Raw genomic sequence first — 20,770 nt, 5'->3', positions numbered from 1 at the left:
CCTGTAATCCCAGCACTGTGGAAGCCAAAGTGGCAGATCATGAGGTCAAGAGTTCCAGACCATCCTGGCCAACATGGTGAAACCCTGTCTCTACTAAAAAAACAAAAATTAGCTGGGCGTGGTGGTGCGCGCCTGATGTCATCTATTCAAGAGGCTGAGGCAGGAAAATCACTTGAACCCGGGAGGCGGAGTTTGCAGTGAGCTGAGATCGTGCCACTGCACTCTAGCCTATTCTCAAAAAAAAAAAAAAAAAAAAAAAGAATTTCTGGAGAAGTGACTTTTGCTTATTTTTCTATTTGGTCACTGTTTTTTTTTTTTTTTTTTTTTTTTTGAGACGGAGCTTCGCTCTTGTTACCCAGACTGGAGTACAATGGCGCGATCTCGGCTCCCCGCAACCTCCGCCTCCTGGGTTCAGGCAATTCTCCTGCCTCAGCCTCCTGAGTAGCTGGGATTACAGGCACGCACCACCGTGCCCAGCTAATTTTTTGTATTTTTAGTAGAGACGGGGTTTCACAATGTTGACCAGGATGGTCTCGATCTCTTGACCTTGTGATCCGCCCGCCTCGGCCTCCCAAAGTGCTGGGATTACAGGCTTGAGCCACCGCGCCCGGCCAGTTTTTGTATTTTTAATAGAGACGGGGTTTCACCGTGTTGGCCAGACTGGTCTCAAACTCCTGACCTTGTGATCCGCCTCCCAAAGTGCTGGGATCACAGGCGTGAGCCACTAAATATGGCCAACAATTTTTATTAATTTAACCTTTTTTATTCACAGATTTGAACCTCAATAGAGTGTATTTTAACAGTTACATAATTAGAAAGCAAGACTCCTTCAATGCTCCAGGCATTAAGCAGATACTAAGGATTCAATAAATATTTTATTTGATTTTCTTGACTTTGGCCTAAGGGGAAAATGGTGAGACAAATTTCTTCTTTGCATAGGTGGAAAAGGGAAACATAATTGCTTTCAGAGAATCTAGGTCCTAAGAAGTTGGGGAAAGAAAGATGAGAGGAGGAAATACAATGTTGAATTGAGATTTTTTTGCACAAGATCGGAAACCTGAGGCCCTTCAGTGGCCAGCCTTAATGCAGTTTCTGTAATGCATCGAGACAAGACCTTATAATGGTTGTAGTGTGTGACTGTGGAAGAGGAGGAGGACACATGTAAAAAACGAAAAAAAAAAAAAATCATAGACTCAAAGTGCTGCACTTACCCTGCACAGTTAGTTTGCAGTCAGAGTAGGGAGCCAGCCCAAGTCGCCGCACCTGGGCCTGGCCCCCGTGGCCCCGCCCCTGGGGCGGGCTCTCTTCGAGGCTCCGCCCCCACCTCCCTTGACGCCCGAGACGCCTGCGGCGGACCCCGACACACCGGAAGGAGCCGCGGCTGCTGCGGGAAGTGGCCGGCTTGGGAGCCTGACACTTCACGGGCAACGCTGCAGGGCCGACCTCCTGACGCGACACTACCCCTCTCCGAGGGCTGAGAAGGAAAAGAGGAGCTTGCGGAGGTGCGGCTGCAGGCCGCTATTGGTCGCGCTGGCGGGTCCTGCAGGCAAGGCCGTGGAGGTGAGCGCGGCGCGGCTGGGAGGGGCGCGGGGCCGAAGGGCGTTTCGCTCTCCTCCCGGGTCCGGTCTCCGTTCTCGCTCCCGCGCGCAGGGGCTCCGGCCGCTACAGCGGCCTGTTTTTCTTGGTCCTAGGTGGCGGTGGGTGCGCAAGCGGGAAGAAGGCCTCGGCCCCTTGGTGCTCGGCGTTGCAGAGATAGTCTGGTGGTCGCCCTTTCAGGGGTCGGCGGAGGACGGGAACCGGTCGTTGATTTGAGGAAGGGTCCTCAGGAGTTCTTCCCTGGAAGCGGGAGGGGCAGGCTCCGCTCCCTTCTCTCGGTCTCCCCATTCAGGCGTGCCAGTCCTTCTCGGTGGGCGACTGAAAGCCCCGCAGCGCGCCGGCTCCTGCGTTCTGGTTTCGCTTTGCGGCGCCGTTGAGGGGGCCCGCCCCGTTATTTATTGTTGTGAACGGAAAAACCGAGGTGTCATCGTACTTGGAATTTTCTTCGACCAATGTTTGATCCTGCCTGAGAGGTTACCCCTTATCTTCTGTCCATCTGTAGCTTTTGTTTGGATGAAAGATCCATAGTGTGTGGTTTCCCAGACCTTTACTCTTAACTATTTCTCATATACAAAACGCTTTTCATTTGAATATTTACAGGGTGCAAGTTGAGCTGTTGGACGATGAGATTTTCCTAGGTATTTTGCACTCAAGTACCGTTGGAGTTTACATTCTCATAGAATCAGTGTTAGGCCTGGAAAACTGAGCCAGAGCGTGAAATACTGGCAGGAGCATAGACTTAATTGAGGATGAATTTTACCATAACGATCTCTAGGCCTTTTGCTTAATAGATATGTGGAATTAGAGATTTTTAAGTTTAATCAGATTATTTTTCCTTTAAGAAAAACGTGTTACAAAAAGTAACGAGGCCGTCCTAATTCTGTTTCTGGTTGAGACAGAATGACTGTATCATCTGGAAAGTACTGACCGTATATTATCACCTTAGGCTATTTGATTTGAACATAATACAAATATTGTTAGTGAATTCATACTATTGTAAATAAGGGAGAAAATTGGAATCTTACTGAAAGACAATGCTAGTGTTAAGATAAGGTAATAGTAATAGTTACGCAATGCTAGGAGTGTTGTATTATTTCATTACTTTGGCAGGATTGAAAGGACAGTGCAAAAAATATTCTTGGAATAAAATATTTGACCTGATATATGCAAGAGAGATAGTCTACTTAAGACTGCTTCTTATTTATGATCTGGTTTATTGCCAACTTTCCCTTTTTTCTGTCTTTTCTGACCTTTTTATAACTTAATAATAAGCAAATCTTTTTATATAACTGTAGTTTAATGACATTAGATTATAGTAAATAGGTGATTTTAAATATTTGAAATTCAGAATTAAGGAGATAATTCTTACATTTATGTAGTACTATTAGAATTTTCAGTGACCTTTCACTTCCACAATCTTATTTGATCCTCATGCCAGTCCTCTGAGTTCGGAATGCCAAGAAATAATGTCTTTCCCCATAACAGAAACATTTCAAGATTGTGTAAGGATCAGAATTTCCTAAAGCCTGAAATAATGTTGCCAAAGCAGCTTTTGATTCAAATTGGGAATTCTGATAGCTTAAGTTTGGAGCACTGCGAGCTATAACATATGACAGACTGTGGACTCTTCACAAGAAAATGAAGTACCTAAAATGCTGAAAGATTTTTGGTGAGAAATGTGAAATGTAACCCTTTCTAAAAAGAAAAGGAATAAGTAACAGCTCTATTTAGTGCAGTTTTTAAACTTTAAAAATCTACATGTGACTGCAGGAGCATTTTGATAAGTGGGAAAACTCTAAATTAGAGTGTGAGATGAGTACAGTTGCTTATAACTGTTTATAAAAAGACACATGGATTAAGTGCTATATATATACTGAGAACTAGTATTTAAGAAACAATAGGTATATCAAAATAAATGTTGCTCTCAAATGTTCAGAAGGCTAAGTAGGTCGATATTTTGACTCTACCAGGGCAAGGCTCTTTGGAAAATAAAAAGAATGAAATGTGGTTTCTGCCTTCAAAGAACTTGTAGTCAAGTGAAGCAATTTTTTACACAGCAACAGTAGATGCCTTAGGAGTTTTATACAAGTTGTTTAGGAATTTAGGTGAAGTAGACATTACTTGTGATTGGGGCTTGGTGAAGATTAGTATTTGAGATCAGTGAGCTTTGAAAGGTAAATATTGGAGGATATTTATAATGTGAACAGATTAATGAACTCCTTGAAGGGTACAACTTATATTCGAGAAAACATCGGTAGAACAAGTTGGCTGATATTCATAGTTTATGTAAGTTAGTAATAAGAGATAAAGAAGACAAATTATGAAAGACTTCACTGAAGGTGTTTGATCAGAAGAGATATGTGATCCACATGAAAGGAGAATGAGCTGTGATTGTTAGAAGATTGAGACTGGAAGACCACTGGTGTGGCTTTATGTTAAGCTAAGTTGTGACCATCATTTTTGTAGCCCTTATGGTTTTTCTGAAATGCATCTCGAACTCGGACCTGAAATGACACGGGTGCAGGTGAGATGCTACCAAGCACAAGCCAGAGAAGGAGGAAAAGTCAGTAATGGAAGGCCAGCTGGAGGCTGCTTAAACCTGTGGAGATTTTTGTACAACTGCTTCAGAGTTTTTTAATAACTGCCCCAAATGAAGTGGTTTTCCACCCAGTCAGTCCTCACTGATTAAGATTGCCCCTGAAAGTGCCAGAATTTCCCAGGTGCACTGGTTAGGTAGGGCTCGGCAAGCTCCTGAGGTGCTGGAGAACTGGAGAGAAGTGGTTCAGATGGGAAGCTGTCAGTGTATTTGGAAACTGTCCATACCAGCTACAAGTTAACATTGAAGTGAGCTGAAAGGAGATGGTTCAGGTATCAACTCTGTGCCTTAACTGGCATTCTAATTGAAGAATCCACTTGTGAAATAAAAGCCTCAATTTAGATGGAGACCTAGAAGGAATGTAAGTTGAAAAGTGGTTAAAAAAGTGGAATTTAGAAACTGATAGAAAGTAAGGAGGGGAGCCAGGTGCTGTGGCTTGAGCTTGTAGTCTCAATCACTTGGGAGGCTGAAATAGGAGATTCACTTGAGCCCAGAAGTTCAAGTCCAACCTGGGCAACATAGAGACTCCTGTCTCTAAAAATGTAAATGAAAAAAGTAAGGCGGGATCTAAGATTGTACTGAAAGTTAGATAACTTGTGAAAAAGAAGGGTTGACAGAAGGACAATTAGTTTTTTAAGGAAAGTAAAAGAATTGCACAGTATTTAGGAGAGTGATGATAGAGTGTTAATGACCAGTCATTCAAAAAGGAAAGCAGGGTAGAGACTTGAACAATGCTGCCATCCCCACTAACTTATTATGTCTGGCCCATACTTGATCATAAGCATTTGTTAAATTAATTTCTATTCCCCAGGGCTTAGCACAGTCCTGAAATACAGTAATGTGGTGAAAATGTAGGGCTAAATGTGAGCTAAGATAAGACCATTTCCTACAGTTTTAACTCTTTATAAAATCCTAGAAGAGGAATTTCTTACATACTTTATTTTTTTTTGAGAAAGGGTCTCACTCTGTTGCCCAGGCTGGAGTGCAGTGGTGTGATCTTGGCTCACTGCAACCTCTGTCTCCTGCATTCGAGCAATTCTCCCCACTCAGCCTCCAGAGTAGCTGGGATTACAGGTGGGTGCAACACAGCCCAGCTAATTTTTGTATTTTTGGTACAGACGGGGGTTTCACCGTGTTGGCCAGGTTGGTCTTGAACTGCTGACCTCAAGTGACCTGCCCACCTTGGATTCCCAGAATGCTGGGATTACAGGCATGAGCTACTGTATCTGGCTGGAATTTTTTTTTTTTTTTTTTTTTTTTGAGACGGAGTTTCGCTCTCGTTACCCAGGCTGGAGTGCAATGGCGCGATCTCGGCTCACTGCAACCTCCGCCTCCCGGGTTCAGGCAATTCTCCTGCCTCAGCCTCCTGAGTAGCTGGGATTACAGGCACGCGCCACCATGCCCAGCTAATTTTTTTGTATTAGTAGAGACGGGGTTTCACAATGTTGACCAGGATGGTCTGGATCTCTTGACCTCGTGATCCACCCGCCTCGGCCTCCCAAAGTGCTGGGATTACAGGCTTGAGCCACCGCGCCCGGCCTGGAATTTTTTATATTTTTTGTGGAAGCATTACTGTGTTTAGAGCAATCAATTTTGATTAGTTTTTAATTCAATGTGAGTCTGTAAACAATTTTAAAAAATGATAATTTCTCTTATGATGGTTCTCATTTGAATATAGTGATAGCATGTCTTCTCATGTTCTTTTTTCTTTTTTCTTTTTCCTAACCAGCTGAATTAAAAATTCACATTTTTCCATGTTTCCATGTGGTTTACATGAATATTTTGAATGACTGTTCCATAATGCTAGTATATTGTTATTTAACTCTTCATCTTGCTCAAAAGTGAGACTTAGAGTGAAAATTATCATCAGTTTGTTTGAGCCTCTATTAGAACTGTATCATATTCATTAATTCATTTCTGTTTCCTCTATCTCTTTCCAATATTTCTCAAAATTATTTCAACAAGATAAGGCTAGAATTGACCATATTTTGCCATTCATTATTGGACAGATTTTTTTAAATCTTTATAGGAAATGATAATTAATATTTACAAATCTCATTTAGAGGATATTTGGAATGAAGATTGCCAGATTGGAGCTATACTTTAGTATTATTAATTGTGGTAATGTTAAGAATAGATTCTATTTTTCTTTCCTTCTAAATATAAAAAGGAAAAAAAGAATAGATTCCAGAACACATAGGTTGTAGCTAGAGAAATCAGTTAGGGGACTGTGTTTTTCTCTTAATAGACTTAAGGCTCTCATTAATTAGACTTGTAAGGAGTAATGAGACAGATTTTCTAGTAAAAGAGAAATAAAAAGATTAGCACTAAATTTCTTTTTCTGTGTTGTGGTTTTGCATGAAAATTAAGAGTGATTAAATAAGTATTATAGGACTTTGTGAAATCTTCAAATCCTCACAGAGGTTTGAATGATTTTATTCTCATAATATTTGTTTAAAGGGCAAGAAACAGTTATTAAAAATGCCTGTCAGCAGGATTCATTTGTGAAAAGTCTCCCTGAACACTTACTTTGGATTGAGAGTAAAATAAACTTTTCTGCTTGTTATTGCACTCTTCATCGATAGTTCCTTCCATTTGTCAGTTTTTTTGGCTTGTGTTTATTGGGTAGCAATTTTCTTCCATGATAAATATGGAAAGATAAGCCATAAGCTTATTATTTCATTGTATTTTTGCTATTAAATAATTCTTAAGTATAATATTTAAAATGGTACTGCTGCATTAGTACTGGTGGAACCATAGTCTAGATTGAAACTGTTGAAGGAGAGATCAATTTTCCTATAATCATAGAATCTTAATTCTGTGTTTTTAGTGCAAAGTGCTTGCTGTCCTTTGAAACACCTATGACAGTTATTCACCCTCTTTGTAACAATTATGAGGAACATGCTCCATACATGAAATACTTGAACCAAAGTCTTCACCATTGATTGGATATGCTGTTCTGACTTTCTCAAGTTGCATAGAAAAGAAAGGATCCTGGCTGGGCATGGTGGCTCACACCTGTAATCCTAGAACTTGGGGAGGCTGAGGCGCACGGATCATGAGGTCAGGAGATCAAGACCATCCTGGCCATGGTGAAACCCCATCTCTACTAAAAATACAAAAAATTAGCTGAGCGTGGTGGCATGCACCTGTAGTCCCACTACTCAGGAGGCTGAGGCAGGGGAATCGCTTGAACCCTGGAGACAGAGGTTGCAGTGAGCTGAGATCGAGCCACTATACTCCAGCCTGGGTACAGAGCAAGACTCCGTCTCAAAAAAGGAAAAGAAAGAAAGGATCCCTTTGGTCATCATGTTCAAGTAATTGGAACATGTGTGTCAAGTCCTGCAGCTTTTGCCTTCTGCTGTGTAAACATCCATGCTTTCAGTTCGTAATGGTTGACATTTACTGAGTACTTACTATATCACTCTCTTCTGAGTACCTTATTTATGCTAATATATAATATGTAATTATATATTAACATGTTTATTATGTGTAATTATATAATTAGTTATATATATTATATATTAATCTCCAAAACTCGATGAAGTAGATATTTGTAATTATATCAGTTTTTTAGATGAGGGAACTAAGGCAAAGAGAAGAAACTTACTACTGGCCCCAAATCTAGGAGTTAGTGGAGCCTTGCTCCAGAAGCTTTACTCTTAGCACAGTGCTATCTTATAAGATACCATTTTCAAATTATTTCTTTAAAGGTTTTCTATGAGAGGTACTCTTATTCTGTAGCTTTTAGTATTCTTCTTGGCACTCTTATTCTGTAACTTTTGGTATTCTTCTTAAATAAAATACTGTATTCCAGATATAATCTACTTAGTGTACTCATTAAGACTGGCTACTCTTCTTTTTTAAAAAAAATGTTTCTTTTTCTCCTTTTGCCACTCTATTCAATTTTTTAAAAATCAATTTTTTTTTGGTAAAGATGGGGGGCGCGTATCACTCTGTTGCCCAGGCTGGTCTTGAACTCTTGGCCTCAAGCCATCGTCATGACCCTGCCTTCCAAAGTGCAGAGATTACAGGTGTGAGCCACCATGCCCAGCAAGACTGGCTACTCTTTTTATTCTGAAACGTATTGTTCTGTTGATTAATTGAGTAGGAATCGCATTGTTTTATACTTCTTCAAGGGTCTAGAATCTAAATGCCTGACCCCTTTTTTTGGTCTCAATTTATATGATAGATTCTTTGAATCCCAATGTTGAATATTATATCCATCATTATTAAATTTCATCCTGTTAATTTTAGCTTATTTATTATTTTTTTGAGACAGAGTTTTGCTTATCACCCAGGCTGGAGTGCAATGGTACGATCATGGCTCACTGCAACCTCCTTTTTCTGGGTTCAAGTGATTCTCCTGCCTCAACCTCCTGAGTTGCTGGGATTACAGGCTCCTGCCACCATGCCTGGCTAATTTTTGTATTTTTAGTAGAGATGGGAGTTTCACTGTGTCGGTCAGGCTGGTCTCGAACTCCTGACCTCAGGTGATCCACCCGCCTCAGCCTCCCAAAGTGCTGAGATTACAGGCGTGAGCCACTGTGCCTGGCCAGTTTTAGCTTATTTTAAAAAATAGTTTAATTTTCCTTTAAAAACTTGTTTTTATAATTTTTTTTTTTGAGATGGATTCTCACTCTGTTGCCCAGGCTGGAGTGCAGTGGCGCGACCTCAGCTCACTGCAACCTCTGCCTCCCGGGTTCAAGCAGTTCTCTTTCTCAGCCTCCCGAGTAGCTGGGATTACAGGTGCCTACCACCACACCTGGCTAATTTTTGTGTTTTTAGGAGAGATGGGGTTTCACCATATTGGCCAGGCTGGTCTTGAGTTCCTGATCTTGTCATCCACTGCACCTGGTCACTTATTTTTATAATTTTAAGTTTATATTTTACTAGCCTGCCTTCTGTAGCTTTATCCAGGTTATTTTTTAACATATTGAACTGTTATGCTGGGCGTGGTGGGTCATGACTGTAATCCCAGCATTTTGGGAGGCTGAGGTGGGCGGATCACGAGGTCAGGAGTTCAAGACTAGCCAGGCCAACATGGTGAAACCCCGTCTCTACTAAAAATACAAGTTAGCTGGGCTTGGTGGCACGCACTTATAGTCCCAGCTACTCCGAGGTGAATGGAGGTTGCAGTGGTGCACATTGCGCCATGGCACTCCCGCTTGGGTGTAAGACTCTGTCTTTAAAAAAAAAAAAAAAATTAAACTGTTCTAACACCCACTAGTGAAGACCTCCTGCATTCATATTAACCTTATGTGTAACTATTAAATAGCTACTAATCCTTCTGACATAAATTTTTTTCTCTGTAATGTGAATCTGACTTTTTATGAAGAGCTTTACTTTTTGGAATAGCCTAGGCAATGGAATTCAGGCAGTTTCACAATATTAAAAGCTCCTCCTCAGGTTACCAACTATCTTTTGATATATAATTATTATATTAAGGCCAGGCACAGTGGCTTATGCCTGTAATCCCAGCACTTCGGGAGGCCAAGGTGGGTGGGTCACTTGAGGCCGGGAGTTTGAGACCAGCCTGGCTAACATGATGAAATCTCATCTCTACTAAAAATACAAAACTTAGCTGGATGTGGTGACACATGCTTGTAATCTCAGCTACTCAGGTGACTAAGGGATGAGAATTGCTCAAACCTGGGAGGCAGAGGTTGCTAGTGAGCTGAGATTGTGCCACTGTACTCCAGCCTGGGCGACGGAGTGAGAATCTGTCTCAAAAAAAAATTAATAACATGGCTCCCTATGTTTTTTCTCATATTAAAATTTGAATAGCTGATTGATGATCTTCTATTAGGGTAACGGGGGTCACAATTTTGACCTGAAATATGGAGACTGTACTACTAAAATATTCCCCCCTTAAAAGTAGTATCTTCAGAAGCAGGTTTGTTTTATTTTTGAGACAGGACCTAGCTCTGTCACTCAGGGTGGAGTGCAGTGGTGAGATCACTGCTCACTGAATGCAACCTCTGTCTCCGGGGCTCAGGTGATTCTCCCACCTCAGCCTCCTGAATAGCTGGAACTACAGGTGTATGCCACCATGCCTGGCTAATTTTTTTTTTTTTTTTTTTTTTGGGTAGAGACAGGGTTTTGCCATGTTGCCCAGGCTGGCCGACTTGTGGGCTCAAGCAGTCCTCCCACCTCAGCCTCCTAAAGTGCTGGGATTACAGGTCTGAGACACCATGCCCAGCCCAGAAGCAGTTTTGAATCTACTTTAATGCAGATGAGCGATTGAGTCACTGGAGGTGTATATCGTAGAGCATGAGTGCAGTTGTTTTCATCTGGAAAAATTTTCAGTTGGTGTTACTGCCATCATTACGGCTGAGAAAACTTCCAGTACAGTTAGTGTGGCAGATAGAGGAAAAAGCTGCCTGATATAAGATTACAAGGATAAGGACAAACTGAGATAAAATCTTGTGCACTCTTTGTGATTTTCAGGTTGTAAGTCACAAGCTTCCATAGGACTCTTAGTTTTGCAAAATCTGCTGTGAATTGAACAATAGCATTTCCATATATAACCATTTTCTGTCTTTTCTAATGTTTGATACTCATCTCCCGTGACTAAATTATCAGACAAGAATGGAAGCATACATGCCTTTTTTCTTGTGGTGTACAATCTGAGAAGAAATTGAATTAGCTAAGAACTCCCTTTGTCTTACCCTACTATATCTGAATACCCTATCCTCAATAAATCTTTGTCAAAGGATTAAAAGAATGATTTTGTTGTCTTAGTGAATAAACTGAATAAAACTATGTAATGAGAATACTAAGGGCTTTCTATTTTGATAGCATTGTATTTATACGGGATACTAAATATTCTTGGGACAAATTGTTAGCCTTTGTGTTTATATGCACTAATTGTTTTTCTTTTCTTTTTTTTTTTATTTGAGTCAGGGTTTTGCTGTGTTGCAGCGGCCTGGAATGCAGTGACAAAATCTTGGCTCACTGCAACCTTTGTCTTCTGGGTTCAAGAGATTCTCTTGCCTCAGCGGAAGTACAGGTGTGCACCACCATACTGGGCAAATTTTTCTATTTTCTCTGGAGAGATGGAGTTTCGCCATGTTGCCCAGGCTGGTCAACTCATGAGTTCAAATGATCATCCCTCCTTGGCATCCAAAAGTGCTGGGTTTACAGACCTGAGCCACTATGCCCAGCAGCCCAGTCAGTTCTTTTTTTTTTTTTTTTGAGACAGAGTCTTGCTCTGTTGCCCAGGCTGGAGTGCAATGGTGTGATCAAGGCTCACTGTAACCTTTGCCTCCTGGGTTCAAGCGATTCTCCTGCTTCAGCCTCCTGAGTAGTTGGGATTACAGGCACCCATCACTATGCACAGGTAATTTTTATATTTTTAGTAAAGAAGGGGTTTCGCCATGTTGGCCAGGCTGGTCTCAAACTCCTGACCTCAGGTGATCCACCTATTTCAGCCTCCCAAAGTGCTGGAATTACAGGCGTGAGCCATTGCATCTGGCCCTGCCCAGCCAATTCTTAGTAAATTGTTTAAATACTACAAAATTAATAGGAGAAGGGAGAGAATTTCTTTATTTATGTTTTATTCTTTTTTTCATCTCAACTCTCAGCAGAGAGAATTTATTTTAATCTTATTTTTTTGCTTGAAATTTTAGAAAAAATTTATTTTGGAAGTTTCTTATCAATCCTCTGATCCCATTTCTTTCTTGTGAGGCAATATAGTATTGCCTAGAAAGCAGTGAGAAGGAGAACATCTCGATTTCATTGACAAACAGCAGAAGTTTTACTTTAGAGGAAAATGCGTAGTTTAAATATTTTCAGTAAACAAAGCACTCAATACTCATCTTTAGGGATGAAGGAAATAAAACTAGGCTGGGCGCGGTGGCTCATTCCTGTAATCCCAGCAATTTGGGAGGCAGAGGTGGGTGGATCACTTGAGGTCAGGAGTTCAAGACCATCCTGGTCAACATGGTAAAACCCGGTCTCTACTAAAAATACAAAAATTAGTTGGGTGTAGTGGTACATGCCTGTAGTTTCAGCTACTTGGGAGGCTGAGGCAAGAGAATCACGTCAACCTGGGAGGTGGAGGTTGCAGTGAGCTGAGATTGCACCACTGCATTCCAGCCTGGTCGCCAGAGCAAGCCTCCGTCTCCAAAAAAAATAAAGAAAGAAAAAAGAAAACCAAAGGCAAGTAGGATATTGATACTAATGGAATTGCAAACAGTTTGGAACAAAAATAGTAGAGAAGATAAATAAATCCTGAAGCTGGTTCTTTGCAAAGACCAATGACCTAAACATCTTGTAGAAGAAAAAAATATGGAATAAAAATATACAAGATTAGGAATGAGTAAACATCATAGACCCCAAATACGGGAGAGATTAATGGAATCTTTCGCAAGTTTTCTTGAGAATGCAATGATGTCAAAGTTATTTCAAGAGGAAATGGATATTGTTATAGTGAAACGTAATGAGTAAAACTGACCCAAGAACTAAAAATGTTAATTGTCTAATCCCCATGAAAGGTTTGAAAAAATGATGGAAGATTGGTCTTTGACAGAGGCAGCATAGCATATGGTTTCACAGCTGAGTTTCATTTATAAAGAACACATCATCATAATAAAAAACTATTTTCCATGATCAAGAATGCAAAACTAGTCAGTGCATTCTGTGAAGCACACATACTTTTATCTCTGATTAAAATGCTGCCAATCCTGATTCAAGCACTAGAGGGGAAAAAAAAAGGAATGTTGCCAAAAAGAACAGTCTCACTTATGTCTAGAAATGCAACATTTCTAAATACAGTATTAGCCAGAGTTCATCAAGACCATTTCTTTTTTTTTTGAGACAGAGTCTTGCTCTGTTGCCAAGCGCCAGGCTGGAGTGCGGTGGTGCGATCTTGGCTCACTGCAACCTCTGCCTCCCGGGTTCAAGCAATTCTCCTGCCTTAGCCTCCCGAGTAGCTGGGACTACAGATGCGCGCCACCATGCCCAACTAATTTTTTTATATTTTAGTAGAGATGGGGTTTCACTATGTTGGCCAGGATGGTCTCCATCTCTTGACCTCGTGATCCACCCACCTCGGCCTCCCAAAGTGCTCGGATTACAGGCATGAGCCACCGCGCCCGGCTCATCAAGACCATTTCTAATAAAATAAGTAAATTAAGAATAGAGGGAAATTACAGCAAATCCCCTAAATATTAAGATCATTAAAATTAGGAACTTGATGGGGTTGTGGAGATGCGCATGATCACATTTGTATTCAGTATTGTCTTAAAGGTTCTGGTAAATGTGTTAAAACAGTAAAAGTGAATAATTGTGTTGATATCAGAAAACAAGAACTAAAACTCCTCCCCCAAAAAAGAAGTAAAACTTTTTCAAAAGTTGAAGCAAAAATTTTTCTTGGCCGGACGCGGTGGCTCACGCCTATGATCCCAGCACTTTGGGAGGCTGAGACGGGTGGATCACGAGGTCAAGAGATCGAGACCATCCTGGTCAACATGGTGAAACCCCGTCTCTATTAAAAATACAAAAATTAGCTGGGCATGGTGGCGCACGCCTGTAGTCCCAGCTACTCGGGAGGCTGAGGCAGGAGAATTGCTTGAACCCAGGAGACGGAGGTTGCGGTGAGCCGAGATTGCGCCATTGCACTCCAGCCTGGGTAACAAGAGTGAAACTCCGTCTCAAAAAAAAAATTTTCTTTAAAAGACCAAAAAAAAAAGTAAACTTATGTTTTTCACTATTGCCAGTGAGTAGCCAATAAAACTGAAAAGGATTAGTGAGGAGGTGTGTCTTTTAGTTATTAAAATATTGTATCTAGCCTCTATAATCAGATTAATATGATACTCTCATAGATTAGTGGAACAAAATGGAAAATCCAGAAACCATTATATGTGCAGATTTAATGAAAGATAGTATTACAGTTCAATGGGAAATGGGGAGATTATTTAATAAGTGGTGCTGGTACAACTGTCTGCGCATCTGGAAAAAAATAAAATTGGGTTCCTGTCTTAAGATAAATTCCAGATGGATCAAAACCTTGTAGAAATATTTAAAGATATGCTACAGATTTAGTTATGCAAACTAGGATAAAGGAAATGTGAAGATTAGAAACTCAGAAGGTATTATAAGAGGCATATTTAATTTTATAAAAATTAAAACCTTTTAATGGTAAAGGATACCATAAGAAAGTTAACAGTATTGGCATTAAGACAGACATACTGACCAATGGAATAGATTAGAAATAGACTTGGTGCAGTGGCTCACACCTGTAACCCCAGCACTTTGGGAGTTCGAGGTTAGGAGAATTGCTTGAGACCAGGAGTTTGAGACCATCCTGGTCAACATCACAAGACTTGTCTCCACAAAAAAAGTAAAATATTAGCCAGGTGGAGTGGCTCACACCTGTAGTCCTAGCTGCTCGGAAGGCTGAGGCAGCAGAATTATTAGAGTCCAGGAGTTGGAGGTTGTAGTGAGCTGTGATCATGCCACTGTAAACTCTAGCCTGAGTGACAGAGCAAGATACCATCTCTTAAAAAAAAAAGCCCAAAAGCCCAGAAATAAAACCTCATGTACTGTATACGATCAAATGATTTTTGACAGTGATGCCAAGACCATTCAATGGGGAGAGGGCAATCTTTTCAGCATGGTGTTTACCATGTTTAATTAAAAAGGTAGATAGGTAAATTTGAAAAAGTATTTTGCAATATAGAGGATAGAGGATTAATTTTAAAAGAAGAGCTTATGAACCCAATAGTAAAAAGGGCAAAAGATTTAAAGAAGCAGTTAATAAAAGAGCAAATCCAGAAGGCTATAACATTTATGAAAAGACATTCAAATTTACTGGCTGTCAGGGTAACACAGATTAAAGTACTAGTGAATATTATAACGTGCCCCTCAAATGACAGAATTAAAAAAAATACCTTTTACTTATAAAGAATAGTGTTGCTGTGCAGAAAAATGATATTCCCTTACATTGTTAGTGAAATATAAGTTGGTATAGGCCTTTTGGTTTTTTTTGTTGTTGTTTTCAGACAGAGTCTTACTTTTTTGTACAGGCTAGAGTGCAGTGGCACAATCTTGGCTCACTGCAACCTCTACCTCCCAGGTTCAAGCAATTCTTGTGCCCCAGCCTCCCTAGTAGCTGGGATTACAGGTGAGCACCACCATGCCTGGCTAATTGTATTTTTAGTAGAGATGGTGTTTCACTGTGTTCACCAGGCGGTTCTCAAACTTCTGACCTCAAGTGATCTGCCTGCCTTGTCCTCCTGAAGTGCTGGGATTGCAGGTGTGAGCCACCGTGCCTGGCCAGGTATAGCCCCTTTGGAAAGTAAACTTACAAAACCTATTTTTCAAATCCAGCCCATGTAAAGTAATATTCATAATATTTATAAGGAGGGGGGGGTGTGTGTGTGTGTATGTGTGTATTTTTTTTTTTTTTTTGAAGACAGGGTCTTGCCCTATCACCCAGGCTGAAATGTAGTAGCATGAACACAGCTAGCTGCAGCCTTGACCTCCTGAGCTGAAGGGATTATCCTGCCTCAGCCTCCTGTGTAGCTGGCATTACAGGCATGCACTGCCATGTCTGGCTTTAACTTTTTTGTAGAGCTGAGGTCTTCTTTGTTAGCCAGGGTTGTTCTGGAACTGGGGCTCAAGTAATCTGCCTGCCTCAGCCTGTAATCCCAAAGTGTTGGGATTACAGGTGTGAGCCACTGTGCCTGTCCTATAAGGTTTTTTTTTTTTGTCTTGTTTTGAGACAGTGTCACTCTGTTGCCCAGGCTGGAGTGCAGTGATGCTATCTCCGGTCACTGCAACCTCCACCTCCCTGATTCAAGCGATTCTCCTGGCTTAGCCTCCCAAGTATCTAGAATTACAGGTGTGTGCCACCATGCCTGGCTGATTTTTATATTTTTATTAGGAACAGCGTTTTACCATGTTGGCCAGACTGATCTTGAACTCTTGACTTCAAGTGATCCACCTGCTTCAGCTTCCCAAAGTGCTGGGATTACAGGTGTGAGCCACTGTGCCTGGCCTATAAGGAAGTTTTTATTGGCAAAATGTGGAAACAGAGTGAATATTCATCAAAGGGAGAATTGATTGAATAATTTATACTGTGCATGCATCACGAAGTATTGTGTATCCGTGAAAATCATGTAGAAGAAGTTCATTAAATCCTTCCTTATTCTAAATAAGAAAAAGATTCAGAAAAGTGGTAAATGATTACATGTTGAAGAAATGATGATAGAAGAAAGCTGCATGTGTCTGTGTTTTTGTATGATTATGTAAGCATGGAAAAATATTGAAGGATACATACAGATTTTAATTTTATAGTGCAGGTATGCTGGTGATAAATTCTTTCTACCTATATATCTAAGGAAGTCTTTCTTTTCTGTAAGATGTTTGTCAGGTATGGAATTCTAGGTTGAGAGTGTTTTTTCAAGACTTTAAAGGTGCTGCCCTAGTGCTTTCTAGCTTGTATTATTTCCAGTGAGAGGTCTCTGTCCTTCTTTGTTCCTCTGAATATTATGGGTCTTTGTTGGCTGTGTTTTTGTTTCTGTTTTTGAGACAGGGTTTGGCTGTTTTTTTGTTTTTGTTTTTGAGACAGGGTCTTGCTGTGTCACTCAGTCTGGAATGCAGTGGTGTGATCATGGTTCACTGTAGCCTCTATCTCCTGGGCTCAGGTAATCCTCCCACCTCAGCCTCCAGACTGGCTGGGACTACAGGCACATGCCACCATGCCTGGATGATTTTTTAAATTTTTAGTAGTTTTCACTATGTTGCCCAGGTTGGTCTCTAATGCCTGAGCTCAAGGAATCCTCCTGCCTTGGCCTCCCAAAGTGCTGGGATTATAGGTATTAGCTACTTTGCCTAACCTGTTGGCTATTTTTTAAGATTTTATTACTAGTTTTAAGCAACTTGTTTTTGATGTTCATGGTGTGGTTTGTTTGTGGTGTTTTTTGTTTGTTTGTTTTTGAGTGGAGTTTCGTTCTTTTTGCCCAGGCTGGAGTGCAATGGCTCGATCTTGTCTCACTGCAACCTCTGCCTCCTGGGTTCAAGTGAGTCTCCTGCCTCAGCCTCCCAAGTAGCTGGGATTATAGGTACCCACCACCATGCCCAGCTAATTTTTGCATTATTACTAGAGACAGGGTTTCACCATGTTGGCCAGACTGGTCTCGAACTCCTGACCTCAGGTGACCTGCCCACCTCAGCCTCTCAAAATGCTGGGATTATAGGTGTGAGCCACTGTGCCCGGCTTTTTTTTTTTTGAGACAGGGTTTCACTCTTGTTGTCCAGTCTGGATTGCAATGACGTGATCTTCACTCACTGCAACCTCCGTCTCCTGGGTTCAAGCGATTCTCCGCCTCAGACTCCCAAGTAGCTGGGATTACAGGTGCCCGCCACCATGCCCATCTAATTTTTTCATATTTTTAGTAGAGAAGGGGTTTCACCATGTTGGCCAGGCTGGTCTTGAACTCCTGGCCTCAAGTGATCTGCCGCCTCAGCTCCCAAAGTGCTGGGATTACAAGCCTGAGCCACCACGCCCGGCCTGTTTGTCTGTTTAGTGCTGAGTTTAAATTGCTTGTGGATCTATAAGGCTCTAGTTTTCATCAAATTTGAGCATTTCCCCCCATATCACTGATGTTCTGATTTAATTTTTAAGATTAAAATTTATTCTGTCTTTGTTTTGTCATCTGTGCTATTTCTTGTTTCTTTTTCTCTTCACTGTGGATCAGATTTTCCTTCTTTGAATGCCTGTCAGCCAGTCATTGTGATTTTTACCTTGTTGGTGTAAGGTCTGTTTTCACCGAAGATGAAATGGAGAAACTGAGGCCAGCACGCAAATAATCCAATGCAAGGGAATTTATTCAGGCTCCCGGACGAGGTTCTGCGGTCCGGACAGGAAGGGCCGGAGAAGTCGCACGGACGCCTCTCAGGCACGGGGTTTTATAGGGAGTGGAGGCATCCGATTGGCTGTGGCCAAGGTGGGTGGGACAAAATGGAGGGGAGTGGGACCCGGATGGAAGGAGGCGTGTCTGAGCTCCCGGCGAGGGGAGGGGGCGTGTCCGAGCTCCCGGCGAGGGGAGGAGGCGTGTCCGAACTCTCCACGACGCGGCCAACCTTACATTCCGACCTTTTGATGATAGATAGAGGGCGCCGCTCTTTCTGACTACTTCCTGCTGAATAGGGGCGAAGTAAGGGGGACAGGTCAGTCGGCTGGCACCTCGACTGAAGAGTTGGACACGTCCAACTTCTCGCATACGAGCTGGTAGCGCTGTATTGGTTTCTAGTGGTGGGGGCCTTGTTTCCAGGATTCCTGCAAGTAGAACTGCCAGGCACAGTAGGGGCTGGCCGATGACTGAGGGTGGTAGATGTGTAGTTTCCAGGAGATGTTGAGAGACTTGACGACCAGCTGGACTACCTGGGCTATGAATGCTGGACCGTTGTCTGACTGGATGGTGGCAGGTAGGCCAAAGCGGGGGATGATCTCTTGAATAAGAATGGATGCTACCGTATCTGCTGTTTCACGAGAGGTAGGGAAGGCTTCAATCCAACCTGAAAAGGTATCTACAAAGGTTAGGAGGTAGCGAAGTTTTTTGTGAGTGGGCATATGGGTGAAATCAATTTGCCAATCCTGAGCCGGCAGATTGCCACGCATTTGGTGGGTGGGAAACTGCAGTCTCAAGCTTCCCTGAGATGAGACCTTAGAGCAAGTAACGCATGTTTTGTGTACCTGCTCAATTGTCTGTTGCAAACCTGGTGAATAAAAGAGGGGTTGCACAAAGCGGTATAACGCTTTGGGCCCTATATGTAAGGATTGGTGGATTTCGGCAATAATTTTAGGAGCCTGTTCCCGTGGAAGGGTGATCTTATTATTTAGGAAGATCCAGCCCTGGTCAGACTTGGTTCCACCCCTTAACATAAGGTCCTGTCTTTCCGATGGCAAGTACACCGGCAACGTGGCTGTGGTAAGGAACAGGACCGGAGCGGGAGCTGGCCTGGTACTGGTTAGAGCCTTCGCTACCGCATCTGCCCTTGCATTGCCCCGAGAAATGGGATCCTGCTGGGTCCGGTGCCCCCGACAGTGGATGACAGCAACCTCTTTGGGGAGTAACAGAGCCTGCAAGAGGTTTGAGATATGGGTGGCATTGACTATGGGGGTCCCCTTTATGGTAAGGAATCCTCGCTCTTTCCAAAGGGCAGAGTGACAATGAGTAATAAGGAAAGCATACTTGGAGTCTGTATAGATATTTGCCCGTTTCCCTTTTGCTAGTGTGAGAGCTCGGGTTAAGGCAATGAGCTCTGCCTTTTGGGATGTTGTCCCATCAGGGAGTTGGCGTGCCTCGAGGGTGGCTGAATCTGTAACTACAGCATAGGCTGCTTTTCGCCGTCCCTCGGCCGTTATTACTGAACTCCCATCTACATATAAGGTAAAGTTGGGGCTGGGGAGTGGAAGGCTAGATAGACCCTCTCGTGGTTTAGCAAATGCCTCTATTAGTTCAGGACAGGAATGAATTGGGGAAGGGGAGTGGGATGGAAGGGGAAGTAAAGTAGCAGGGTTGAGTGGAGAAGAAGGATGAAGACTAACTGAAGGATTTTCAATGAAAAGTAAATGAAACTCTTGTAACCGGGAAGGTCCTAGGTGTGCGAGAGACTTATGGGAGAGAAGGTCAGTGAGCCGATGGGGAGAAAATACCGAGATGGGCTGGCCTAAAGTAAGTTTTAGGGATTCCTTAGTGAGTTCTGTTGCTGCTCCCAAAGCCCGCAGGCAAGGCTGCCACCCCCTGACTGTGGGGTCAAGTTGCTTTGATAAATAGGCTACTGGATGATATACAGGGCCTAGGGGCTGGGTTAAGATTCCCTGTCTTTCATCAGTGAACAAATGGAAGGGGCGGTTCAGATCGGGTAATTGGAGTGGAGGTGACGTGGACAAGGCAGTGTGTAGGGTTTTAAAAGCCTGTTTTACTACCCCAGGGTGGGAGAGGGGTCCTGTGGGTGTGTCTTTAGCTGCTACATACAGAGGTTTAGCCAGGGAGGCAAAATTAGGTATCCAATGGCGGAAAAATCCTACAAACCCTAAAAAGGAGAGAATTTGGTCTGCTGTCTCTGGAAAGGAGTGCCTTTTTCCTGTCTGTCGTTAGGCTCTTGGTTGTAGGGGTGAGGCGTATGCCTAAGTCTGACAACTGCGCCTTGGAAGGGGATACTCGGTATCCTTTAGATCCCAGAAAGTTAAGAAGAGTGGCCGTATGCTGTTGAGACAGGGAGAGGGAAGGACTACAGAGTAAAAGGTCGTCCACATATTGTAGGAGGAAACTGGGTTGGAGAGGGCAGGAGCTGAGGTCAGTTGCTAAGGCCTGCCCAAAAATATGGGGACTGTCTCTGAATCCTTGGGGCAAAACTGTCCAGGTAAGCTGTTGTGACAGATTAGTGTCTGGATCAGTCCAGGTGAAAGCAAAGAGAAAATACGACTCAGGGTGTAGAGGGATGGTAAAGAAGGCATGTATGTGAGATTAGTGAGTTGGAGGGTGGCCCCTACAATCTGGAGAATATCTCGTCCTAGTAAGGGAACTGGGCATGAGGGTATGATTAAAAAGGAGTGAGAGAAGG

At 42.4% G+C, this 20,770-nt stretch overlaps 1 protein-coding gene across 2 annotated transcripts in view; it reads left to right on the top strand.

The window, feature by feature from the left end:
• The first annotated feature begins 1,359 nt into the window (after window positions 1–1,359).
• The window catches only part of USP33 (ubiquitin specific peptidase 33), a 72,755-nt gene continuing 53,344 nt past the window's right edge, over window positions 1,360–20,770 (top strand). For both annotated transcript variants that reach the window (XM_012442754.2, XM_012442753.2), the window contains exon 1: window positions 1,360–1,560. The gene's annotated coding sequence lies outside the window, so the exon portion shown is untranslated. The remainder of the gene's footprint in view (window positions 1,561–20,770) is intronic.

Source organism: Aotus nancymaae, unplaced genomic scaffold (genome assembly GCF_030222135.1).
Source record: "Aotus nancymaae isolate 86718 unplaced genomic scaffold, 86718_ANA_hifiasm-v0.15.2.pri h1tg000007l, whole genome shotgun sequence".
Classification (NCBI taxonomy): Eukaryota; Metazoa; Chordata; class Mammalia; order Primates; family Aotidae; genus Aotus; species Aotus nancymaae.
Note: the sequence above shows the minus strand (reverse complement) of the source record. Positions and strands in the feature narration are given on the sequence as shown.